Source organism: Meles meles, chromosome 19 (genome assembly GCF_922984935.1).
Source record: "Meles meles chromosome 19, mMelMel3.1 paternal haplotype, whole genome shotgun sequence".
In the NCBI taxonomy this organism is placed as follows: Eukaryota; Metazoa; Chordata; class Mammalia; order Carnivora; family Mustelidae; genus Meles; species Meles meles.
Window position 1 is genome coordinate 17,384,866 of NC_060084.1, and position 19,234 is coordinate 17,404,099.

Sequence of the window (19,234 nt, forward strand, 5' to 3'; positions counted from 1 at the left end):
TGCATTTTCCCAGCATCCTCCTACCTCCTTCCTGCCTTCTTATCTCCTTGCTGGTTCCGGCCAGCCCTCCCCCAAGCCTCTCTTTGGCTTCTCATCTCAGCAAATGCCCCACGGCTGCTCACAACCGTCTTGTGCTCTTACCCACCTTCTGCCTCTGTGGCTCCCCCTGATCTAGGCCCCCATTCCCAGCTGCCTGTCACCTTCTCAAACTCATCATGTCCCCAAAGACCCTCATTTCCATGCAAGGCACCCTGGCCCCGCAGCCACCCATCTCCAAACCTGGATTTCCATTCCCTGCCCCCAACTCCCACGCTCAGCACTTCCTGATGGCTGCCCCACTGCCTGGGATCCCAGGGCCTCACAGCCACTTCCCCTGGGAGGGCATTAGAAATTCCATTTCATGGGGGCACCTGGGTGGCTCAGTAGGTTAAGCGGCTGCCTTCGACTCAGGTCATGATCTCAGGGTCCTGGGATCGAGCCCCACATTGGGCTCCCTGCTCAGCAGAGAGCCTGCTTCTACCTCTCCCTCTGCCTGCTGCTCTGCCTACGTGTGCTCTCTCTCTCTAATAAATAAATAAAACCTTGAAAAAAAATTCCATTTCACAGAGTCAAAAACCGCAATAAAGCATGGGGCTTGCTTTAGTGGCCCAGTTTTCGGAGGATGTGGCACGTGTTTGCTGTGTGTTCCTCCATTGCTGGGCATGGGCCCCACTTTCTTTACTCGTTACACATCATCATTTCCACCTGCCCAACCTCAGTTCTGGGGGCAGCCCAGCCTCAGTGCAGCCCGCATCCCTTCCCTACTCCCCACTCCCCCCATTTCCACCCCTTATTCCTCACCCTACTGCTCATGCCTGCTGGCAAGTGAGGAGGGACCCCAAGCAGAAAATCAAGACAAGGGTTGGTCTGGGCCCCACAAACCCAGGCTTCCAGCCTGAGGTATAGTGGTCAGTTTGGCAGGGGATGGTGGAGGGTGTCAGCCCCAGCTCGGAGCTCCTGTTTGGTCAGGCAGTGTGACCCCCATAACTGGAGCTCCCCACTCCAACTCTACAGCAGGGCCTGAATACCAGGTACCCAAGGACTTTGTACCTGTCCCTGATCACTGGACTGAGGTGGTGCTGGCAGGAGGACAGTCCTGGGCCCGGGAAGAGGGGGACCAGGCTGACCTTCCCTGTGGGTCTGACCACCCAAGGAGCCACACGCAGGCCCACTCTGCCTGGATGCTGCCTCCTCCATGGCCACAGGGGCCTTCTGGCCTCTGAGTGGTCCAGCCACATGGCCCAGTCCTGCTGGCTTCTCAGACATCACACCTTTGGGCCCAACAGCAGCCCCCTCCCATTCTGGCATAGGGGCAGTCAGGGATGGCTGCCGATGTCCCACTGAGACAGAGTGGGCTGGCCTCTGCTGCAGAGCCCCAAGCAGCTCCTGACCTGACATTTCGGGAGGTGCGCTCCTGCCCTCAGCGGTCTTCCCTCTGCCTCGATTCTGCAGAGAAAACAGGGCCAGGCCCATCATGCTGCCGCACCCCTGTGGCTCTATGCTACCTACCCTGCTTGTCACAGGACTGTCGGTGCCTTCCCCTGACTTACATTGTAAGTCCTTCTCCATGCCTGCCAAACTTCTGAATTAAAAAACAGAAAACAGGCACCTGGGTAGTGGCTCAGTCGGTTAAGCATCTGCCTTCGGCTCATGTAATGATCCCGGGGTCCTGAGATTGAGCCCCACGTTGGGCTCCCTGCTCCATGAGGAGCCTGCTTCTTCCTCTCCCTCTGCTACTCCTCTTGCTTCTTCTTGCTTGCTCTCTCTCTCTGTCAAATAAATAAATAAAATCTTTTAAAAAACAAAAAGCAAAAAAACCCAGCATCTACTCCAGTATAGCCATAGATAGTGGTAGAGAAATGGGTAAAATGACTCTGTGGAACCCTGCGGCGAGGTGAGGCTCTGTCGCAGCGAATGCTTGGGCCCTCAGCTTTCTGTGTGTCTCAGGTGTTCAAGGCCAGGCTGATTTACATCCAGGAGCTTCTCTGCTGTTTACTCTTAACCCCTTCACTTAGAGTGCCATATTTAGTGTATAAAAATATAGGACAATCTTACCCCTGAGGCTGGGGGTGGCAGGGGTGTGGAGAGGAGGGGAATTCTCCCGTCCTTTGTGCCTGAACCTCAGAGTGGTGTCTGGAGTGACAACATCAGCCATGTTCAGGTTGGTGGCGTGGTCCCAGATCTACAGATGACAGGGCCCACCCCCCTGCTCTCCCCGTTCCCCTCTCCCCTGAGCCGTTGCTCCCCCACCAGCTCTACCGAACATCTGCGTGTGCCAGGCACCGAGCTGGAGATCTTCTGACTGCGGTCAGTTGTCAGTCCTCGTGAGCTGGAGCTGGGGGGCGAGGGGCTGCCTCTCCAGGGTCTTCACGGTGCTTGATTCCCACGTGCTCAGAGAACAGGCAGGACTCATCCGGATGCCCCCTCTGCACCTAGGGTCGGGAAGGCCATGAGGCACGCCTGAGTAGGGACTGAGCTCAGCCCCCTCTCCCGTGGGTGTAAAACCTGTGTCAGGGACACGAGACTTGGGGGAGAGAGTTGGCGGGTCCTTTAGGGGCCAGGACAGGATAAGCAGCACAGAACCACAGCCACCACCAGCACAGGCTCTGCCCAGACCTGGCGACAGCACTCTGTTGCATTTTATCAGGACACCTTGATCTGGTGTGACTGACAGACTATTCAAATCCCCACTTCAGAGAGGAAGAAAAGCAAGGCCCAGAGGAGAAAGCTGCCTTCCCCGCAGCCTCCCAGGCGGGAGACTGCTGCTGTACCTGGAGGCGGCATCCCTGCTCAGAGCTCCGCACTTCAGATGCTCGGGCCCCAGCACAGACCCATCGTGGGTGGGACAGGAGGGACCGAAACACTCTGCCTTTGCTATGAGCACTGTCTTGCTTGCAGACACATTCCTCCTCCTGAGGCCTTGACACACAGGCCAGGGCCTCTGCCCTCCCTGCACTGCGCCCTTCCCCTCTGCCCACATCTCAGACCTCAGGAGCCTCCAGAGACCCTGCCTGCCTGAGCCCAGACTTCATTTCTCAGGAAAGGCATTCCCTGCTGGGACCAGAATGAGCCCTCTAGGGACTTTTTCAAACAAAATGATAAAACACAAAGGATCTTTAGAGCAGCACAGGAATCGGTACAGAGTAATTGAGGATGAAAGGTAACTGCAAACCCACTGGAAAATGCAGTGCCTGCTGGAATCCCACCCTAAAGCCTGCCGGGAGGAGGACCGGGAGGAGGACCGCTGGAGACCGTCAGCATTGTTACTGCGGTCCCCCCACCCCCCAGGCCCTGTCCCACCACCTACCTACTGTGGGGGGAGCCTTGTGAGACCCCAAAAGTCTGCCAAGGCAGAGCCCTCCGGTAAGCACCCCTTCCCAGGGGCCACAGCAGCTCCTTCTAAAATGAAGTCCAGTAACACAACTGTACCAACTCCTCTGGTGCGTCATAACTGCCCCCTGCCTCTGGGTGCGTCCATCCGGAAGTTCTCTACTGCAAAGGCAGAAAACAGGAAGATTCGCTTGTTGTCCCTGAGAGTGGCAGAAATGCTCCCACTAGGTTGCAAAAGGTGTTTGTCATTTTACGAATGTTTCCCATTTGTAGTTTGTGAGCTGTTACCATCCAACGCTGAGTAGCTGCTAGTAGCCGGCAGATACCCAGGAGGCTGCTGGCAATGGGTCCTTGCCCGGCATTCTCAGCCCAGGGGAGACGAAGCCACACTTGAGCTCTTTATGTGCAAAATGTCCCAGGCACTGTCTAGGCAGACGGGAGAAATCCAACGTAGCCTCTTCCTGAGGACAGGCCAGACATGCGAAATGCCTGCGTCCTGGTCCGAAGTGATACGTTCAGCGATGAACTGATTGAATCACAGCTTATTCTAGGTTCACCCAGACCTTAGTGGGCACGTCTGTCATTATTGCCGAGCTTTGCCTCACAAGAAAAATGTCAAAATCCATCTTTTCCCTTGTAAATATTTTTAAAATATCCCCCGTTTCCCCCAAAGTTTCCCCTGTTTCTCTGGCTTTTTTATAAGTTCACGAATAATCAGTCAAGAATTGATGGTCAGAGGGCGCCTGGGTGGCTCAGTGGGTTAAAGCCTCTGCCTTCGGCTCAGGTTATGATCCCAGGGTCCTGGGATCGAGCTCTGCATGGGGCTCTCTGCTCAGTGGGGAGTCTGCTTCCCTTCTTCTCTCTCTGCCTGCCTCTCTTCCTACCTGGGATCTCTGTCTGTCAAATAAATAAATAAACATCTGTAAAAAAAAAAAAAAGAATTGACAGTCGGTCCATTTCAGTAGTCGAACCCATGTCATTGATTATGTTGCCCTTCTTACCTTGGATTCCAGGAAGCTCAGAGCTAAATGTAGACCTTGGTCACAGAAGTAAGGTTAGCCACTACGGTTAGAAAACTTGTATTCTCTTTTCTGACTGGGTTCTGATTTCCCATTTCAATTTTAATAACCCCACTGTCATATCTTTTGTGATATACCTCTACAAATCCTTTTTTGATAAGAGGAAAGAATAAATGACGTCAATTTTTAAAAAGGAATACTCTCAAAGTATTCCTGCAGGAGAGGTTATTGATCATTTCAATTATCCTTCCCCAAGGAAGAGAGCCTTAATTTGCGCCTATACGCAAGGTTCTCTGCACTTCCATGATGCTCAGACATGAATTTGATAAATTGATGGGAGCAGTTCTCATAGCCTGTGGTCTGTTTTCCCTTAAATGCCCTTAGCAACCTATGCGCAAATCAATGTATCTTGCCAAGATACGTTTATGGTTAAGCAATAATTACCATGTGCCTGGCCCTGGGCCTCAAACCTTTTCACCTCAAACAGGATACGTGTCCCTTTTGATCTCCTGTCCGAGCTTCTGCCCCAGGTCAGGGGGGCCCCCACACTCCAATTTCCCTGCGAAGCCATTTGAAGACCACATTCATGAGCAAACAGCCTGGAACACCCATCTGATTTCAGAAGATTCCCTCAGGCGAGCTTTAAACCCTCAGTCTCCTCCACCCCACCCCCCTGCCCCAACATGCTGCTGTGAGAGACTTTCATTCCCACCAGCTGATTGTGTTCAGCAAATGTTTGTAAATTTCATTGGCCGTGTCTCCTCTATGCTAGGGTGAGCTTGCACCACCCCCCCCTCCGAAACTGTGTTTTCTGAGTCTTTTGTGTCTCCTAATGGTGCCTGGAACATTTTGCACATGATAAGGAACTCAAATAAAATGAACAATAAGCGTCCCCAACCAGCTAGAGCTTTTTATGAGGCTCTCAATGAAAACACTGAACCGCATCGACGTCTGATCAAGGCAAACATCTGGAGATGCCAGTGGCAGATGCCCAATTATGCTGAGGCTGATGAATGGGCACGGAGTTATTTGGGGCTCGGCAGCCTCACTCAGCTGGGCCTGCTGCTGCTTAGGCGACAGGCTTCCCCTTCCTGCGCACCACACCAGTCTGGAGGGGGCTGGGAATGCTTTGCACCAGCCATCAGCTGGCCCGCACGCAGCCCCACCCACCACCTCGGGTTTGTTGCCCTGTCCCCAAGAAAGACGAGGGCCAGGCTAAATGCACTTTCTCATTCACTTTTCCATTTCACAGAAAATATCTTATTTTCTATACGAAAGTATTAATTATACCATAGGTACCGTCAAATAGCATTAAGTGATAACTAGATGTTTAGGAGGTCGACGTGTATGTTAAGTAGCTCTGAGATTTATTATCCAATTTAGGTAAACAGCAAATAGTGCTATCATAATAGCCCCCTTTTCTTCTGGCTTCCACCTCATTGTCTCTGGGTATAGAATAAGAAGTGAATCATCAAACAAGCCCCATGGGAAGGATGACAGGGTAGTTAAGAGCATAGGCTCTCGTGACACACCCTTGGGTCTGCAGATCCCAGACTTGCCACTAGCAGACTGAGGGCAAAAAGCTGTGACCTCTGAGGGCTTCTCAGACTAGGACTGGGTTGACGATTGAGTGACATAAGCCTTGTGACACTGCCCCAAGCCGTTGTACCCCAAGCTGCCATTTCATCTGAATGTAGCTGGGTTCATGATAGGAACAGACCATACAACCTCCAGACAGAATGATCCTGCGCGTCTCCTTTAATGAAGACTGGCCAGGCAGCCTGTGCCAGCCAGGCCCACAGGACAGAAGATGCAGGGCAGCTGTGAGTCCTGAGGCTGTGACCCTAAGTCCCCATCAAAGCATCTGTCTGGGGGAAAGAAACCCTGCTGTCTGCACCCAAAAGCTAGAGATTAAACAAATGATAAATCCCTAAAGTTAAAAATCAGATCAGCAGAAGAGGAAAATCCCATTTTCTGAAAGTTACCAAATATTGACTAAAAGCCGGGTTCTACCCCAGCGTGGCCCTGGGCCCAGCAAGTCTGCACAGGTGTGACTGGGGTTGCAGAGAAGAAACTCACAGCTTCCCCGCTTCCAGTGTTGCCAAGAACAGAGTCTCCCACAAGACTCTGGGTCACAAGAGTGGTCCCATCAAGTATCAGTGCCTTTTTGTTTTCAGTTTGGGTGGACAGTTTTCTTTTCTACCTTACCTCCTTGGAAACATTGTTTCTTGCTGCCATGATACTCCCAATTCTATACTGGGCTGAGCTGCAAACACACCAGCTCCCAGGACATTGGGCTTCAGTGGCAGGTGGGCCAGGGACACAGGGGGCTCCCCTCCTCCTCGAGGGACCCGAACTCGACCCTGTAGTCCTGTTATCAAAAGTCCTCTGCCAGACCCTCCTCATGTACCACTCCCTGCACACCTGTCCTTGTATTTCCCAAGCTGTGGTCAGGAGGATTCTAAGAGAAAACAGAGAAGCCAAGTGAGGGCTTGGAGCACTGCCAGCCATCCTCGTCAGGCTGCAGACCCACCAGCCAGGACTGGTGCTCCCTACAAAATCAAGAGCATGGGCTTTCCAGAAGCTCTGCTTCTCAAAGGCCATGGCGCATCTGACTCCCCGTGCAACTCCTCCAGTCTAAGAACAGGAGTCTCCTCTCCTCCCTTACAGGAAGATCCAGGGGAATGTTCTTCATGGCGGGATGCCCAGTCCTGGCTTTGAAAGGAGCCAGGGTGAATGATCGCACAAGTGATCAGACATCAGCAAATCCATTCTAATTCACTCCATTTAAAACTCTTGTTTTCCATACAGGATTAGGTTAGAAAAGAACTTAATCACCCCAAATCCACTTCCAAAATGGTTACAGATCCTAAGATCAAGAGTAATGATCAGAGGGAAAGACTGGAGCCCTGGTGTTGAGAACTCACGTTTGGTACTTAACTGATCAAACCAGCCTTCCTGAGCCCAAGCAGCAGCCTTCCTCCAGGCTGGGGTTGCTGTCTTTGGTGTTCTCAAGCACAAATGCAGCCAGAGGTAGAGGTGAGATCCGGACACTTCTGCTGCAGCAGATTTGCAGTGGTGTCTGTCATGAGCCACGTGCCGTGCTGGGTGCTGCAGATCCACTAGTGAACAAAACAGACCTGAGCACTGCCTTCAAGGAGCTTTACCGGCTAGTGGAGGAAGAAAGACAACATGGAAATGCATCATGGGTTATGTGGTGGTATTCTGGAAAAAAGCGTGCAGCAGGGTAGGGCCATAGAGGGTGATGGAAGGGGGCATTAGTTCACACGGGGTGGCACAGGCTATTCCGAGGGGGTGGCATCGGAGCAGGGACCTGAAATCAGGGAAGAAGGGGGACATCTGCAGGCAGGGTGTGACAATGGGAGCCATGACCTGGGGCCAGAGGTAAGCAAGCACTCTGTGTGTAGTGCCCAGACCCAGCATCCACACATCTACTCCCCAGCCCATCGGCATCACGGGAGCCAGCCTCCGCATGAGCAAGTCATCAGAGCGCGTCTCTGCCCAAGGAGCCATTCTCGCCCTTCTCAGCAGCTTCTTGGAAGCCTCCTAACTCAGCACTCATTGGCGTCCCTGGAGAATGATGTTCCAAATTAGGCTTGCATTCCCAACTGAGACACAAGTGTCCAATCAGGAAAGGCTCTAACTAGCATCCACTGCCTTAAACCCTCCATCGTGGCACCAATCTTCTGGCACGAGCAGGAACCTGTCCACTGACCTCATGAGGGCCCTGCTCCGTGGGGCTGCTACAGCTGGTGCCAGGATGAAAAGCCCAACTAGGTCAGGATTCTGACCTAAAGCTTATCCACAGATTATGACCTGTGTACGAGTCCGAGTCAATCCCGAGCTCAGGCCTAGCATCTGGATTCAGCCCCCTTCCTGGAACTGGTATGTCTCACACCATCTCCATTTTCCAGAAGAGAGAAATGAGGTCTACCTGAAGAGGTGGGGTGCCTTATCACTCAGGGTTCCATCAGGGAGGCAGAATCATTGTAAGTGTGATGGAATAAGGAACTTATTATAAGAGTTCTTAACGGTTGTGAGATGAGCTGGGGGACCAAGAGCCCAAGAGGGGATGTGGTGGCTCAGAGGAAGGTCACTAGCCAGCCCCAGTGTGGGTGAAGGGGTTTGGAGGCTTCCACAGAGGTCTGGAAGGCAGGCCCATATAGCTAAGGGAGGCTGGGGGAATAGTCAATGGAACATCGTTGGCTCTCAGTGGCCATTGCCTCTGTAAGTTTGTGGAGAACGGTCTGGTGTGGGCCCGGAATTGCTGTCGGTCAACTTGGCCGGCATTTGGGAAGGAGGGGGGGACGGAACATTCCAGCGAATGCAAAAGTCACAGATGCCATCACAATCACCCAGAAATCTGGCTATTATTTTAGCCTATGTGACTCCCAAACCACCAGTCAGAAGAGAGAGTCTATCCCACTCAGAGCTGGCCAGAAGCTGGCCATGTACTTGAGCTCTGTAGCTGAGCATTTTCGGATTCTCAGGCACAGAATGGGCAGGAATGGCCAGCTCCGCCCACTGGCTCATCACCCAGGCTCAGTTTTGGACAGGAAGGTGTTCTAGGTGTCTAGGCACTTTTTTTTCAGAACTCGAAGGATGAAGTGTGGCCAGGTGAGGCTGAGGTGTGCACGTCTGGAAGATGCCCTCGTGTGTGTCTAGAACATGTGAGTGTATGTGCCTAGTAATGGACAATGCTGGAAAATTTTGTCTCTCCCACTTAATCTTTTTAAAACTATCAGCAAATGGGTTCCTCTTGTCTGAGTCTAATCCAACCACTACTGTTGTCTTACTCACTGGACCAGCTTCTGTACTTGATAAATGTTACTTTAGAGCCACCATATTGAATTAGGCGCTGATTATATCTGATTTACCCTGTAACAGGGTTATGTCCATTTCCTAGCATGTAGCAGAAGAGGCTGGGTCACCAAGCTGATCCATAATTACCTCTTAAAACTGTAGTCCAAATGGGTCATGTCAACAAGTTCCCCCAACTAAGGGGGCACCCCAGCCAAGCGGGGCAGGATCTGACAAGCAGCACCACAGCAGAGCTCATGACACCCCCTCCCCAGGGCCACATCGCATATATTTGAGGGTGCCCCTTCCAGAGGCCACTTGCCAAAGGCCAGAAGTGGGACCAGGAGGTTCCGTGGCAGGACCGACTGAGAAGAGCTGTGGTTTCAGAGTCAGATGGAGCTGGGTTCAATCCTACCCCCTCCACGGTGATCTTTTTTTTTTTTTTTTTTAAGATTTTATTTATTTATTTGACAGAGAGAAATCACAAGAGAGGCAGGCAGAGAGAGAGGAAGGGAAGCAGGCTCTCCGCTGAGCAGAGAGCCCGATGTGGGACTCGATCCCAGGACCCTGAGATCATGACCTGAGCTGAAGGCAGCAGCTTAACCCACTGAGTCACCCAGGCGCCCCTCCTCCACGTGATCTTGGGGAACAAGCTTCACCCCTCTGAGCCTCATCTGTAAAATGGTGACAACAGTATCTACTCTGCTCAGCTGTAGTGTGGGGAAGGTGATGGCCTCAGGAACCTGGCCTCAGCCCCACAGAGTCAGGAGCTCTGGGGTATCACGGACACTGCTGACATATCCCATTTGTAATGAGGTGTTTTCTCTAGACAAGGTTCTTACCGAAACCATGTCAATGCCTGGCTGCCAGCCAAGTCCTCAGCCCGTGGGGACAGGCGATGAAAAGCCAGTAGTACAGGCAAGAAGCAGCTGACTGGGCAACAAGTCCTCCAGGAAAATAGGGGTCACCCCCCCATACCCACATCGTAGTCAGTTGCCTCTGGGGGAGCCTGGGCCTGCAAGGTCCTTCTGTGTGGGTGTCCCCAGGATGGGACGGGTGGCACATGGTTCTTCTGGACCCATAGGACTAAAAGTGATCCCCTCCTGTCCTACTCGCCTCCATCCCAGGTAGCAGACATGTCAGGGACGGGGTGACCAGATGTGCAGTGGGGCCTCAGGCCAGAGGGTGGTGGGAGTAGGATGGCAGCCCCTCCTGCCTAAGCCCGCACCCCAACCCTGAAGCCTGAGTAGGAGCAGCAGAGGCCCAAAGTCCTTATCTGGGGAAAGCAAGGCCTCCCCCTGAAGCCCAACCAGGCCCAAAGAGTTTGAATCCTGAAGTGACCTCCCCCGCCCCCACCCATAGGGGCCGCTTTCTTCCTTCAGTGTTTGAAAGAGTCCCAGCACTTCGAGGTGCAGGGAGAGGCTCTGTGGCCTGAGGAGGCCTGGAGAGGCTGCTCCCTACAGCCGCTCTGTTTAAAAACAAGTGAATCAACAGAGGGACTGTTCATCAATATTTTTAAAAAGAACTGTAATTAGAGGTTGGTGGAACCCCCCACAGCTCCTGGCCACGATGTCAAAGGCTTCCTTGACCTGGAACCGGGAACAGAATGAAAAGCAACCGCAGACACGGTTGGCCCTGGCGTGTTCTGCCACAAATCCCACAGGCCAGGCGCTCCCCACTGAGGCTCATAAAAGATTCTGTGGCTAGTAGAAGTAGCATTTCACATGTGTCCACATTCTTTCATTCCTAGGTGGTTTTTCTTTCTAAACTTGGGAATATGGGCATTCTATTTTAAGAATATTAATTACCATCCAACTTTCATGTACTAATGTGAACAACTACCACCAACCAAAAACCCAACTCTGAACTGAGGAGAGGAAACAAAAGTAATTTATGGGATAATTTTGTGTCCACATCCCTCAAGGTTGCCTGAGAACATTTATCTAATGCATTTATTTCTAGTCAAGAGAAGTGAATGGCTGGCTTTTTGGTGGTTTCTGAAGAACGAAGGGAGGGCTGGCCACCTTGGCCTCAGAGGTGCCGGCTCGGGCCACCTCAGGCCAGGAGTCCTGCTCAGGGCTCAAAGAGGTAGTGTCAGGAAGGTAAAAATAGAGTGAGGGACCCGGCACCAACTTTGACACATGGTTTTCTCATCCAGGGACTGCCACGTAGGGCCCTCCTTTTCCAGCTATTCTAAGTGAAAAAGAAAAAAAGTAAGATTATCTGAGAACTAAATAAAAAAAAACAGTGCTATATTTTAGCTACCTTTTCTGCGTTCTTCCGCCTTCTCCCAAGTGTTCATTTTGGCTCCTCTTTCCTCACAAAGCCAAAAATGGGATGAGTCCCGTGGTTCTGTCCTTGACCCCTTTTTGTCCTCCCCCTGCCCTCATCCACAGCTGGGGCTTCAGCACGGCGCCCACGTGACCAAAGCTCAGGCACGTGCCAAGCAACTGCCTGCCTCTTGGATGGTCCCCGTCCTCCTATAAGGCCCCCAACTTCCCAGAACCAGATCTGACATCTCCCTCTGGAGGGGCACATTTGGGGCATATTCCTCCCCCCTCACCCAGTTGTCATTCCCCATAATCTTGTCTGTATGCTGGTAGCCAGGACTGTCTGACAACCGTGACCCTGGTCCCAGGCCCTTCAGAGGCAGGAAGGGGAGCGATGGGCACTCCCTATGGGATTCCCTAATAGTAAACGTGAAGGGAGACTGAGAAGGCTTCCCTTTGGCCTGACAGGGAGGAGCAGGCAGCCGGGCAAGCCAGGCAAGGGGGTTCCAGGGTGAGGGGACAGTGTGAGGAAGGGCCAGCTTTGAAAGAGACCAGGGACCATAGGAGGAGCAAGGAGAGCTCTGGAGACACGAGCAGGGAGATAAGATCGGCGAGGAGGGACACAGGAGAGGATGGTAGACTCAGGGCATGGGTTTTATCCTGAGGGTGTTTTCAGCTGGGAGGGTACTTGGGTTTGCGTATAGAAAGAGGACCCTGGTTTCTGTGTGGAGAATGAATGGTGGAGGAAAGCCTGAAGGACACAATGAGAGATGAGGTGGCTTGGCCAGAGTGTCCCCCTGACACCCGGTGACCCCCAACAATAGCTCTGCCTGGCTCCTGCTGGCTTATCCCTTTCTAGCACCCCCAGCTCTGTGCCCAGACAGACATCCAAGAGAACAGCCCACAGATGGATTCACACTCGGGTGTTAAGGACAAATAGTGGCACCATCCACCTCAGATCCCTCTGGGACACAGGGGTGGCAGCAGAGGGGAGGGCGGTGGCTACCAGCCTTCCCAGACCTCTGGGGGATTCCTCCCCTGCCTGTGGGTCCTTCTGAGCATTAGGGAGCCCTGTGGGGTCAAAACTCAAGCCAGGGTGGGGACATGGATAAGTCTCACTCCAAGCCTAGGCTCTGCCACTCTAGCTACATGATTCCCAAATCTCCCTTTATACAAGGCAGCCTAACTGATGCACAAGCTCAAACGACCAGGAAGTTTTCTCAGAGCTCCTGCTGTACCACCTGGTATGTACAGAGGGAACTGAACGTTTTGGTGACCGACATTCTGGCCTGGTTAGAAGCCAATCTGGGCTCCCTGAGTGCCTTTCAGGGACTGGACTCTGTGCTCAGTGCTCAGGGGGCTCTATGCTACAGTCTGATACTCAGTGGGTATGAGATTGAAGGATGGGGGTGCTGGCAGCTGCAGAGTTGAGCCACAGAGGATGGGTGCCAGGTGGACCAACGGGGGGTGTTCCGGACACTGGGGACAGCATGTACAAAGGTACGCAGGCGTGAAAGAGCATGCGGTGTTCCAGGGAAGATAAAAGCTAGAGCCGGGGCCATCAGAACCAATCAGTGGGAAGGAAGGAAAGGCAGAAATGAGGCAGAGGAAGGCTGGGCCCCATCACCAAAGGTCCCCAGACCAGGCTGGGTAGAGGGATTTGTTCTTTGTACAGAGGGAGATCTGGAGGTGCTGGACAGAGGAAGGGGCAGCATGAACTCAGAGTGGCTGGGGCTGGGACCTGAGCATGGTGGATGGCCCACAGCAGGCAAAAAGTCAGGAGGCCCAAGGAGGGAGAGAAGAGAAGGAGCAGGGACTGGAAATGGACTGCAGAGCTGGAAGTGACTGGCCTTGACTCTGGATGGGACAAGTTGAGGGCAGAGGGAAGGGCCAAGAACAGAGCCTCTGCTCACTGGCCGACTGATGGGGGCTGGGCCCACTGAGGCTTCTGGGGGACTTAACTCCACCCTCTGGCTTCCCTCCACTGCTTGCAGTCCCCCTCTATCTTTCTCTCTTCTTTAACTGCCACCAATAGAAAACCAAATACTTTTTAAAGATTTTATATCCTTGGTTTTCATTTAAAAAAAAAATAAGTAAGTGGAATGTTTCCTATTGCTTTCTCAAATAGAAAAGCAAAGTTACCTGTACGTGGTCTCTCATGTGTATGAATGTCTAGATTCTCATTTTCCCCTTGGTATATTAAAAAAGAGAGAGAGACAGAGAGACAGAGAGCCATTTCAGGCATCAGGATGAGATTTGGCAACACCCTTTTAGTGCCCAGCTGTGCCTCATGTCCTCACCCCCCCCCCCCAACCCCTGCCCCCTGAAAAAGCCTTGGGCTGGACAGCACATCCCAGGCTCATCAACTGAGGGCTCAAGGAAGATCCAGACATGGCAGCCCTTCCCCTGTGGGGTCTGCGGATCATCTCTCCAAGCCAGGGGCACAACCCCAGGACGATGACATTTTGATAAAGTTTTAAAAAACGATTTCACTTTACAAGACAAATAGCTAATAAAATAGATTCTTTTTTGGTAACCGCCCATACACCAATCAATCTGTCACTCGGAAAACTGTTTCCTGAGAGGTGTGAAATGAGGCCACTCTGGAGTTCTGTGGGAACAGAGAGACCCCGCGAAGCTTTCCACTCCCAGATTACACTTGCTACCCCAAAACAGGGAAGCTCTCTGATTCAGAGCACAGGAAATACACAGCTGATTAGTAGCTCAGTCAATACCAACTTTTTGAAAGACGAACAGGAGGAGTCTGTCCCACTGTTTACATGCAGCCCGCCCATATCGTCACGTGTGCCTCTTGCCTCTGTCTCTTTCCAATTCCATCCCTATTGGGAAAAAATTTTAAGTAAGTGTTCCCCACCTAGGGGGCTTGCAGAGTGAGTCACACCAAGGGCACCTCTTCTGTGCTACAGACTTTCAAGTAACAAATTGAAACAAAGGGTCGTGTCAACACCACCAGCAGAAATAAAAAGGAGAAGACTTAGTCATAAGACCCAACCCCTCTGTGCCTACTGAGGCCACTAACAGAATATAGAGACCCTCACTCCCTGCACACTCTCTTGGTAGCTCTGCATGGCTGCTACTTGCTTTTCCTACCTTTATTTTTCCCTTAACTCTAATTCCCTCACTGCTTTAAAAAAAAATCTATTATATTGTACATAGAACGCAGTTTAAGTCTTTTTTGGAACAAGATGGAATAAATCTGCGTTAACCAGAACCTCCCTCAAACCAGCTCTAGCTGCAGAATTCTGCTGTACCAAACCCACAGCAGCAGCAGGCCCTGACAAGTGCTAAATACAGAACAGCGGTTGCACACAGTGGGCCCTCAATTATGTGTCAGTTCGTTTGTCTTTTAAATGATGGAATCTGAAATGCCTGAGGAACAAATAAGATGAACGGGGTAATAACTACTGTGAGAGAAATGTGACAAAAAACAATACTAACAAGAATAGATCAGAACTCCCTGACCCAGCCCCAAAAAAGCTGTAATTCCATGGTGGAAGCGATAGAATAACTGAAACGCATCCGAAAGTGGAAGTTGAGATGACTGAAACAATAGAGCAAAGAAAGCACAGATGTTGAGGTTGCAGTAAGACACCAAACCAGAAGTGCAAACAAAGAAGTCAGAAAGTTACAAACAACCCACTTGGAAATGAGAGATGGTGTCACAGCCCTACAGCAGATGAGAGAAAGAGAAACAGGGCGAGGCACACTCTGAGGGAAACAGTCAGATAAGAAACAATACAAGAAAAGTTCCAAGAGAGATGAAAAAAACAGCTCTGCCTAGAAATAAAGAATGCACAACTGTGCCTTTCAAGTTTAACTCCAAGAGAAAGAAATCAGCATTTGCTAGTTACAGTTTGGAATCATCTGGCAAGCTGAAGGGAGATACGTTCTTTTGAACTTGGATAAGAATGACAAGAGGACTGACATCACAAATAGCGAAGACAAGATCAATCTCGGGTAGAAATGTGGCATTCGAACCACACAGGAGTGTCCTAACCACATGGCAGTTATGCTCCTAAGACTTGCTGTGTGTAAGTAGAAGAAAACAGACTCATTAAAAAGTGAGGGTAGGGGAGGCAGGATTTGTGCACAATTATACTTAAAAAGAGAGAGGGAATTTCTGACTTTTTACAAAAATATGAAAGACAAAAGCTGATATAACAAGACACTGGAATTAGAATGGACCAGTTGAAAAAGAAAGAGGAAGTGATTTGACGAAATTCAGCCACTCCTAAGATTTAACGTACACTAATAATTCCCAAATCCTGCTCTAGCCAAGACTTCTCTGCTAAGTTGTGGGTCTGAATATTCTACTGCCACCTGGACAGATCCTTGAAAATGTCCCCCAACACCACAACCCTCCCTTGACCCACTGCACCCCTGGCCAATGAGCGACTTCAGTCTCCATTCAGCTGTGTAAACTGGAGGTCCTTTTCCATGCTACCCAGGCTCAATCCTATCCACTTGTGTTAGTCTGTTGGGCCTGCTAGAACCAAAGATCAGACAGGGTGATTTAAACAACAGAAATGTATCTTCTCCCAATTCTGGAGGCTAAAAGCCCAAGATCAAGGCTCTGGCTGATCGGGTCTCTGGTAAGAGCTCTCTTCCTGGCTTTGCAGTCCTCACATGGCCTTCCCTCCACGCAGGTATAAGGCCGTAGGAGGCTCAGATGTTGTTTTTTCTCTTTTTTTTTTTTTTTTTAAGATGAAGTAGTTTTCTGTGTTGCATTTTGTTTTATTTATTTTTTAAGACTTTATTTATTTGACAGAGACAGACAGCGAGAGCAGGAACATAAGCAGGTGGAGTGGGAGAGGGAGAAGCAGGCTCCCACTGAGCAGGGAGCCCAACACGGGGCTTGATCCTAGGACCCTGGGATCATTACCTGAGCCAAAGGCAAACACTTAACGATGGAGCCACCCAGGTGCCTCTCAGATGTCTTTTTTTTTTTTTTTTAAGATTTTTTTATTTATTTGACAGATAGAGATTACAAGTAGGCAGAGAGGCAGGCAGAGAGAGAAAGAGGAGGAAGCAGGCTCCCAGCTAAGCAGAGAGCCCGATGTGGGGCTTGATCCCATGACCCTGGGATCATGACCTGAGCTGAAGGCAGAGGCTTTAACCAGCTGAGCCACCCAGGTGCCCCTCAGATGTCTTTTTTATAAGGACACTGATCTGATTGGGTCTCACCCTTATGACATCATTTAACCTTAATTACTTCCCTAGAGACCCCATCCCAAAGATAGCCACATTGGGGCTGAGGGCTGTAATATATGCATTTGGTGGGGGGAAGGTCCTCTCCCCAGCCATGGCTAGCAGTAAATCTGGGGTACTTCTGCACGCTGCCAATAAGGTCTCAACCAAATGCGCAGACAGGCCTCTGAGTATGCCTGTCCAGCCATGCCTCTCTTCTTGCCTTGGTATTGGTGAAGGGTAAACCCCTTCACCAGAACTCAGTCAACACCTTTCCTCAGGGCCAGCAACTGCTTCTCACCCTCACCCCAAGGGACTTCCAGCAACCCAACCTAGTCTCAGGTCTGCAAGACGTCTGACCCTGACACTCAGCTAGAGGGCTGTGTGACTTTACATACGTTACATCTCTGGGCTTGAACCTTAATGAAGGTACCTGGTTCCATCATTACCATGTGGATAAATAAATCAACCTCCTAGGTGCCAGGCCCTGTGCACACATTATTTCTGGACCTAAGAAATTAGAAAGAAAGTAGAAACTGTAGAAAGGAAATAGAAACTAAGACTTGGAGAGATGCCCTGCTTGAGGCCACTACTTACTGTTCTAGGGAGCAGATCCATCCAGCTCCGCTGCTGGTTCTGCTGACTGGGCTATGTCTCAGGGGAGGTAGAGGCATCCAGGAACCTGGCCCAAGCATCCAGGGACATGGGCTCACTTGGAGCTGCACGTCCATCAGAGGTCACCCCAGGTGCTGGTCTGCGGTCTTGGGGCCTGCGGGCTTGAGGCTCCTGGTGGACAGGCAGGCAGGCGCGTGCTCAGGACCACTGCTGGATCCGTAGACACTGCCTTGCTGTGCTGGATAAACAGCCCACTTTCCATGCCCGCCCCCCAGGCCCGCCCTCCCCTACTGCCTATTTAAGCAAGGGGCCCTGACTCCACTGGGCCCAGGCACTGCCGGCTTCCGGAGCTAGGAGAGCAGCTCTGCAGTCCTCACTCACTCGGGGATGAAAGGTCCTTCTGTTTCACCATTTCCTACTGGTGCGTTTTGAATGATGATGCTGGGCTGGGTTGTAGCGGGAGCCGATACTGTTGGCCTAGGAGTGAATTGAGATGTGTAGCAGGCCTGAGGGCGGCTCTGATTGAATTTTTCCCATTTCTAATCCCTAATTTGATGTGCTCTTATTTTCAAAGAGGGAGAAAGCCTGTAGTTTATGAAAGGACAGAGGGGAGCATATTTCAAAACAGGATCTGACTGAGAATATCAATGATTGGATGAGTATTTCTTTTGAGGGAAAAAAAAAAGTCCTGTAATTTCAAGGTTGTAGTGATTCCATTTCTTTTTGGGAACCCCTCCCTAAATAGTTCCTGTCATTTATTTCTATTTCGAAAAAATGTGCAGAGAATTTTTTTTTTAGAAGAGTTTGGTCGGGGAGAGAGGTTGTGCAGCTGGAGGGGGACAGTTTGGGGAAGGTCTGAGGACAAAGGGCTTCCTTGAGAAACTTCTCGTGAGAGGTGGAGTGAGCTCCTCCCCACTCCAGGGTGGTGGGGCCTGAGAGTCATGTAGGCTGGGATGGCTCAGTAGAGGCCTGCCTCCTTCATATCCACTTCTAGATGCTTGCCAGCCTGTGGGCTAGGGTCAGGTCATCCCACGGAGAGGGTGAAGGACAGAGGTGCGCGCAGGTCATCAGCCCATGGAGGGTAAAGAGGCAGGCATCCCAGGTACAGGGGACAGGACCTCCCCTGGAGGCCAGAACAGTAGGCCCCCTCTGACCTCCTGGCGATGGGTTGGAGGTTGTACTCCCCAAACTATGGATGGGGAGGGATGCCTACCAGGTGGTTAACTCAGGGGAAACAAGGTAGGGTGTCCACATGGGAAAAAGGGTTCCTGGGGGAACACAGGTCCTTGGGGCCATGACTTCCTCTTCCCACCCTAATGTGGCAACATCAAGTACCCATGCTCATTTGGTCCTGGTCGTGGCTGCCCAAGACACTGGAGTGAACCCCTGTCTGACCAGGAAAGGGGCACCTAAGGTTCAGATGGATAGCTGACCCAGACCTGGAACCCAGGTCCCCCTGGAGGTTCTCCATGGGGATTCCTCAGCAAGAGAGAGCCAGTTGTTTTCCGAGAAAAGAAACACTCCTGCCAGCCCTCTGCAACACCTTCTGCTTGTGGGCCAAGGGACCGGGACTTAAATTCCCCATTTCTCGGAAACACGGTTTGAGTGATTTGCAAAATAAATGTCTATAAATGACGGGGGCTGGTCCAGAGGAAAGCGTTGGGGAGTAATGGTTGCTGGATGTGACGGTAGTGAAGAGGGTCCTGGAAGCAGGACTGGCCTGAAAAGGTGGAGGGCCGAGAAGCGCCGCAGGAGCCCCGTGGGGAGGGAGTTGAACTTTCCAGGGCCTCAAGTCCAGGGTAAGGCTGGAAAGCTGAGAGCGGGACTTGGGACTAGGGGCGGGACTAAAGAGCCGGAGCGCCTGAAGCCGGGGTACTTGGTCACAGACAGGCGCGGGCCTGGGGCCAGGGGGCGGAGCCAGAGTGTCCCGGG

At 51.5% G+C, this 19,234-nt stretch overlaps 1 protein-coding gene across 2 annotated transcripts in view; it reads left to right on the forward strand.

Annotated features, from left to right (window-relative positions):
- Window positions 1-19,234, forward strand: part of SMPD3 (sphingomyelin phosphodiesterase 3) — an 82,019-nt gene that overhangs the window by 34,245 nt on the left and 28,540 nt on the right. The window lies entirely within an intron of this gene.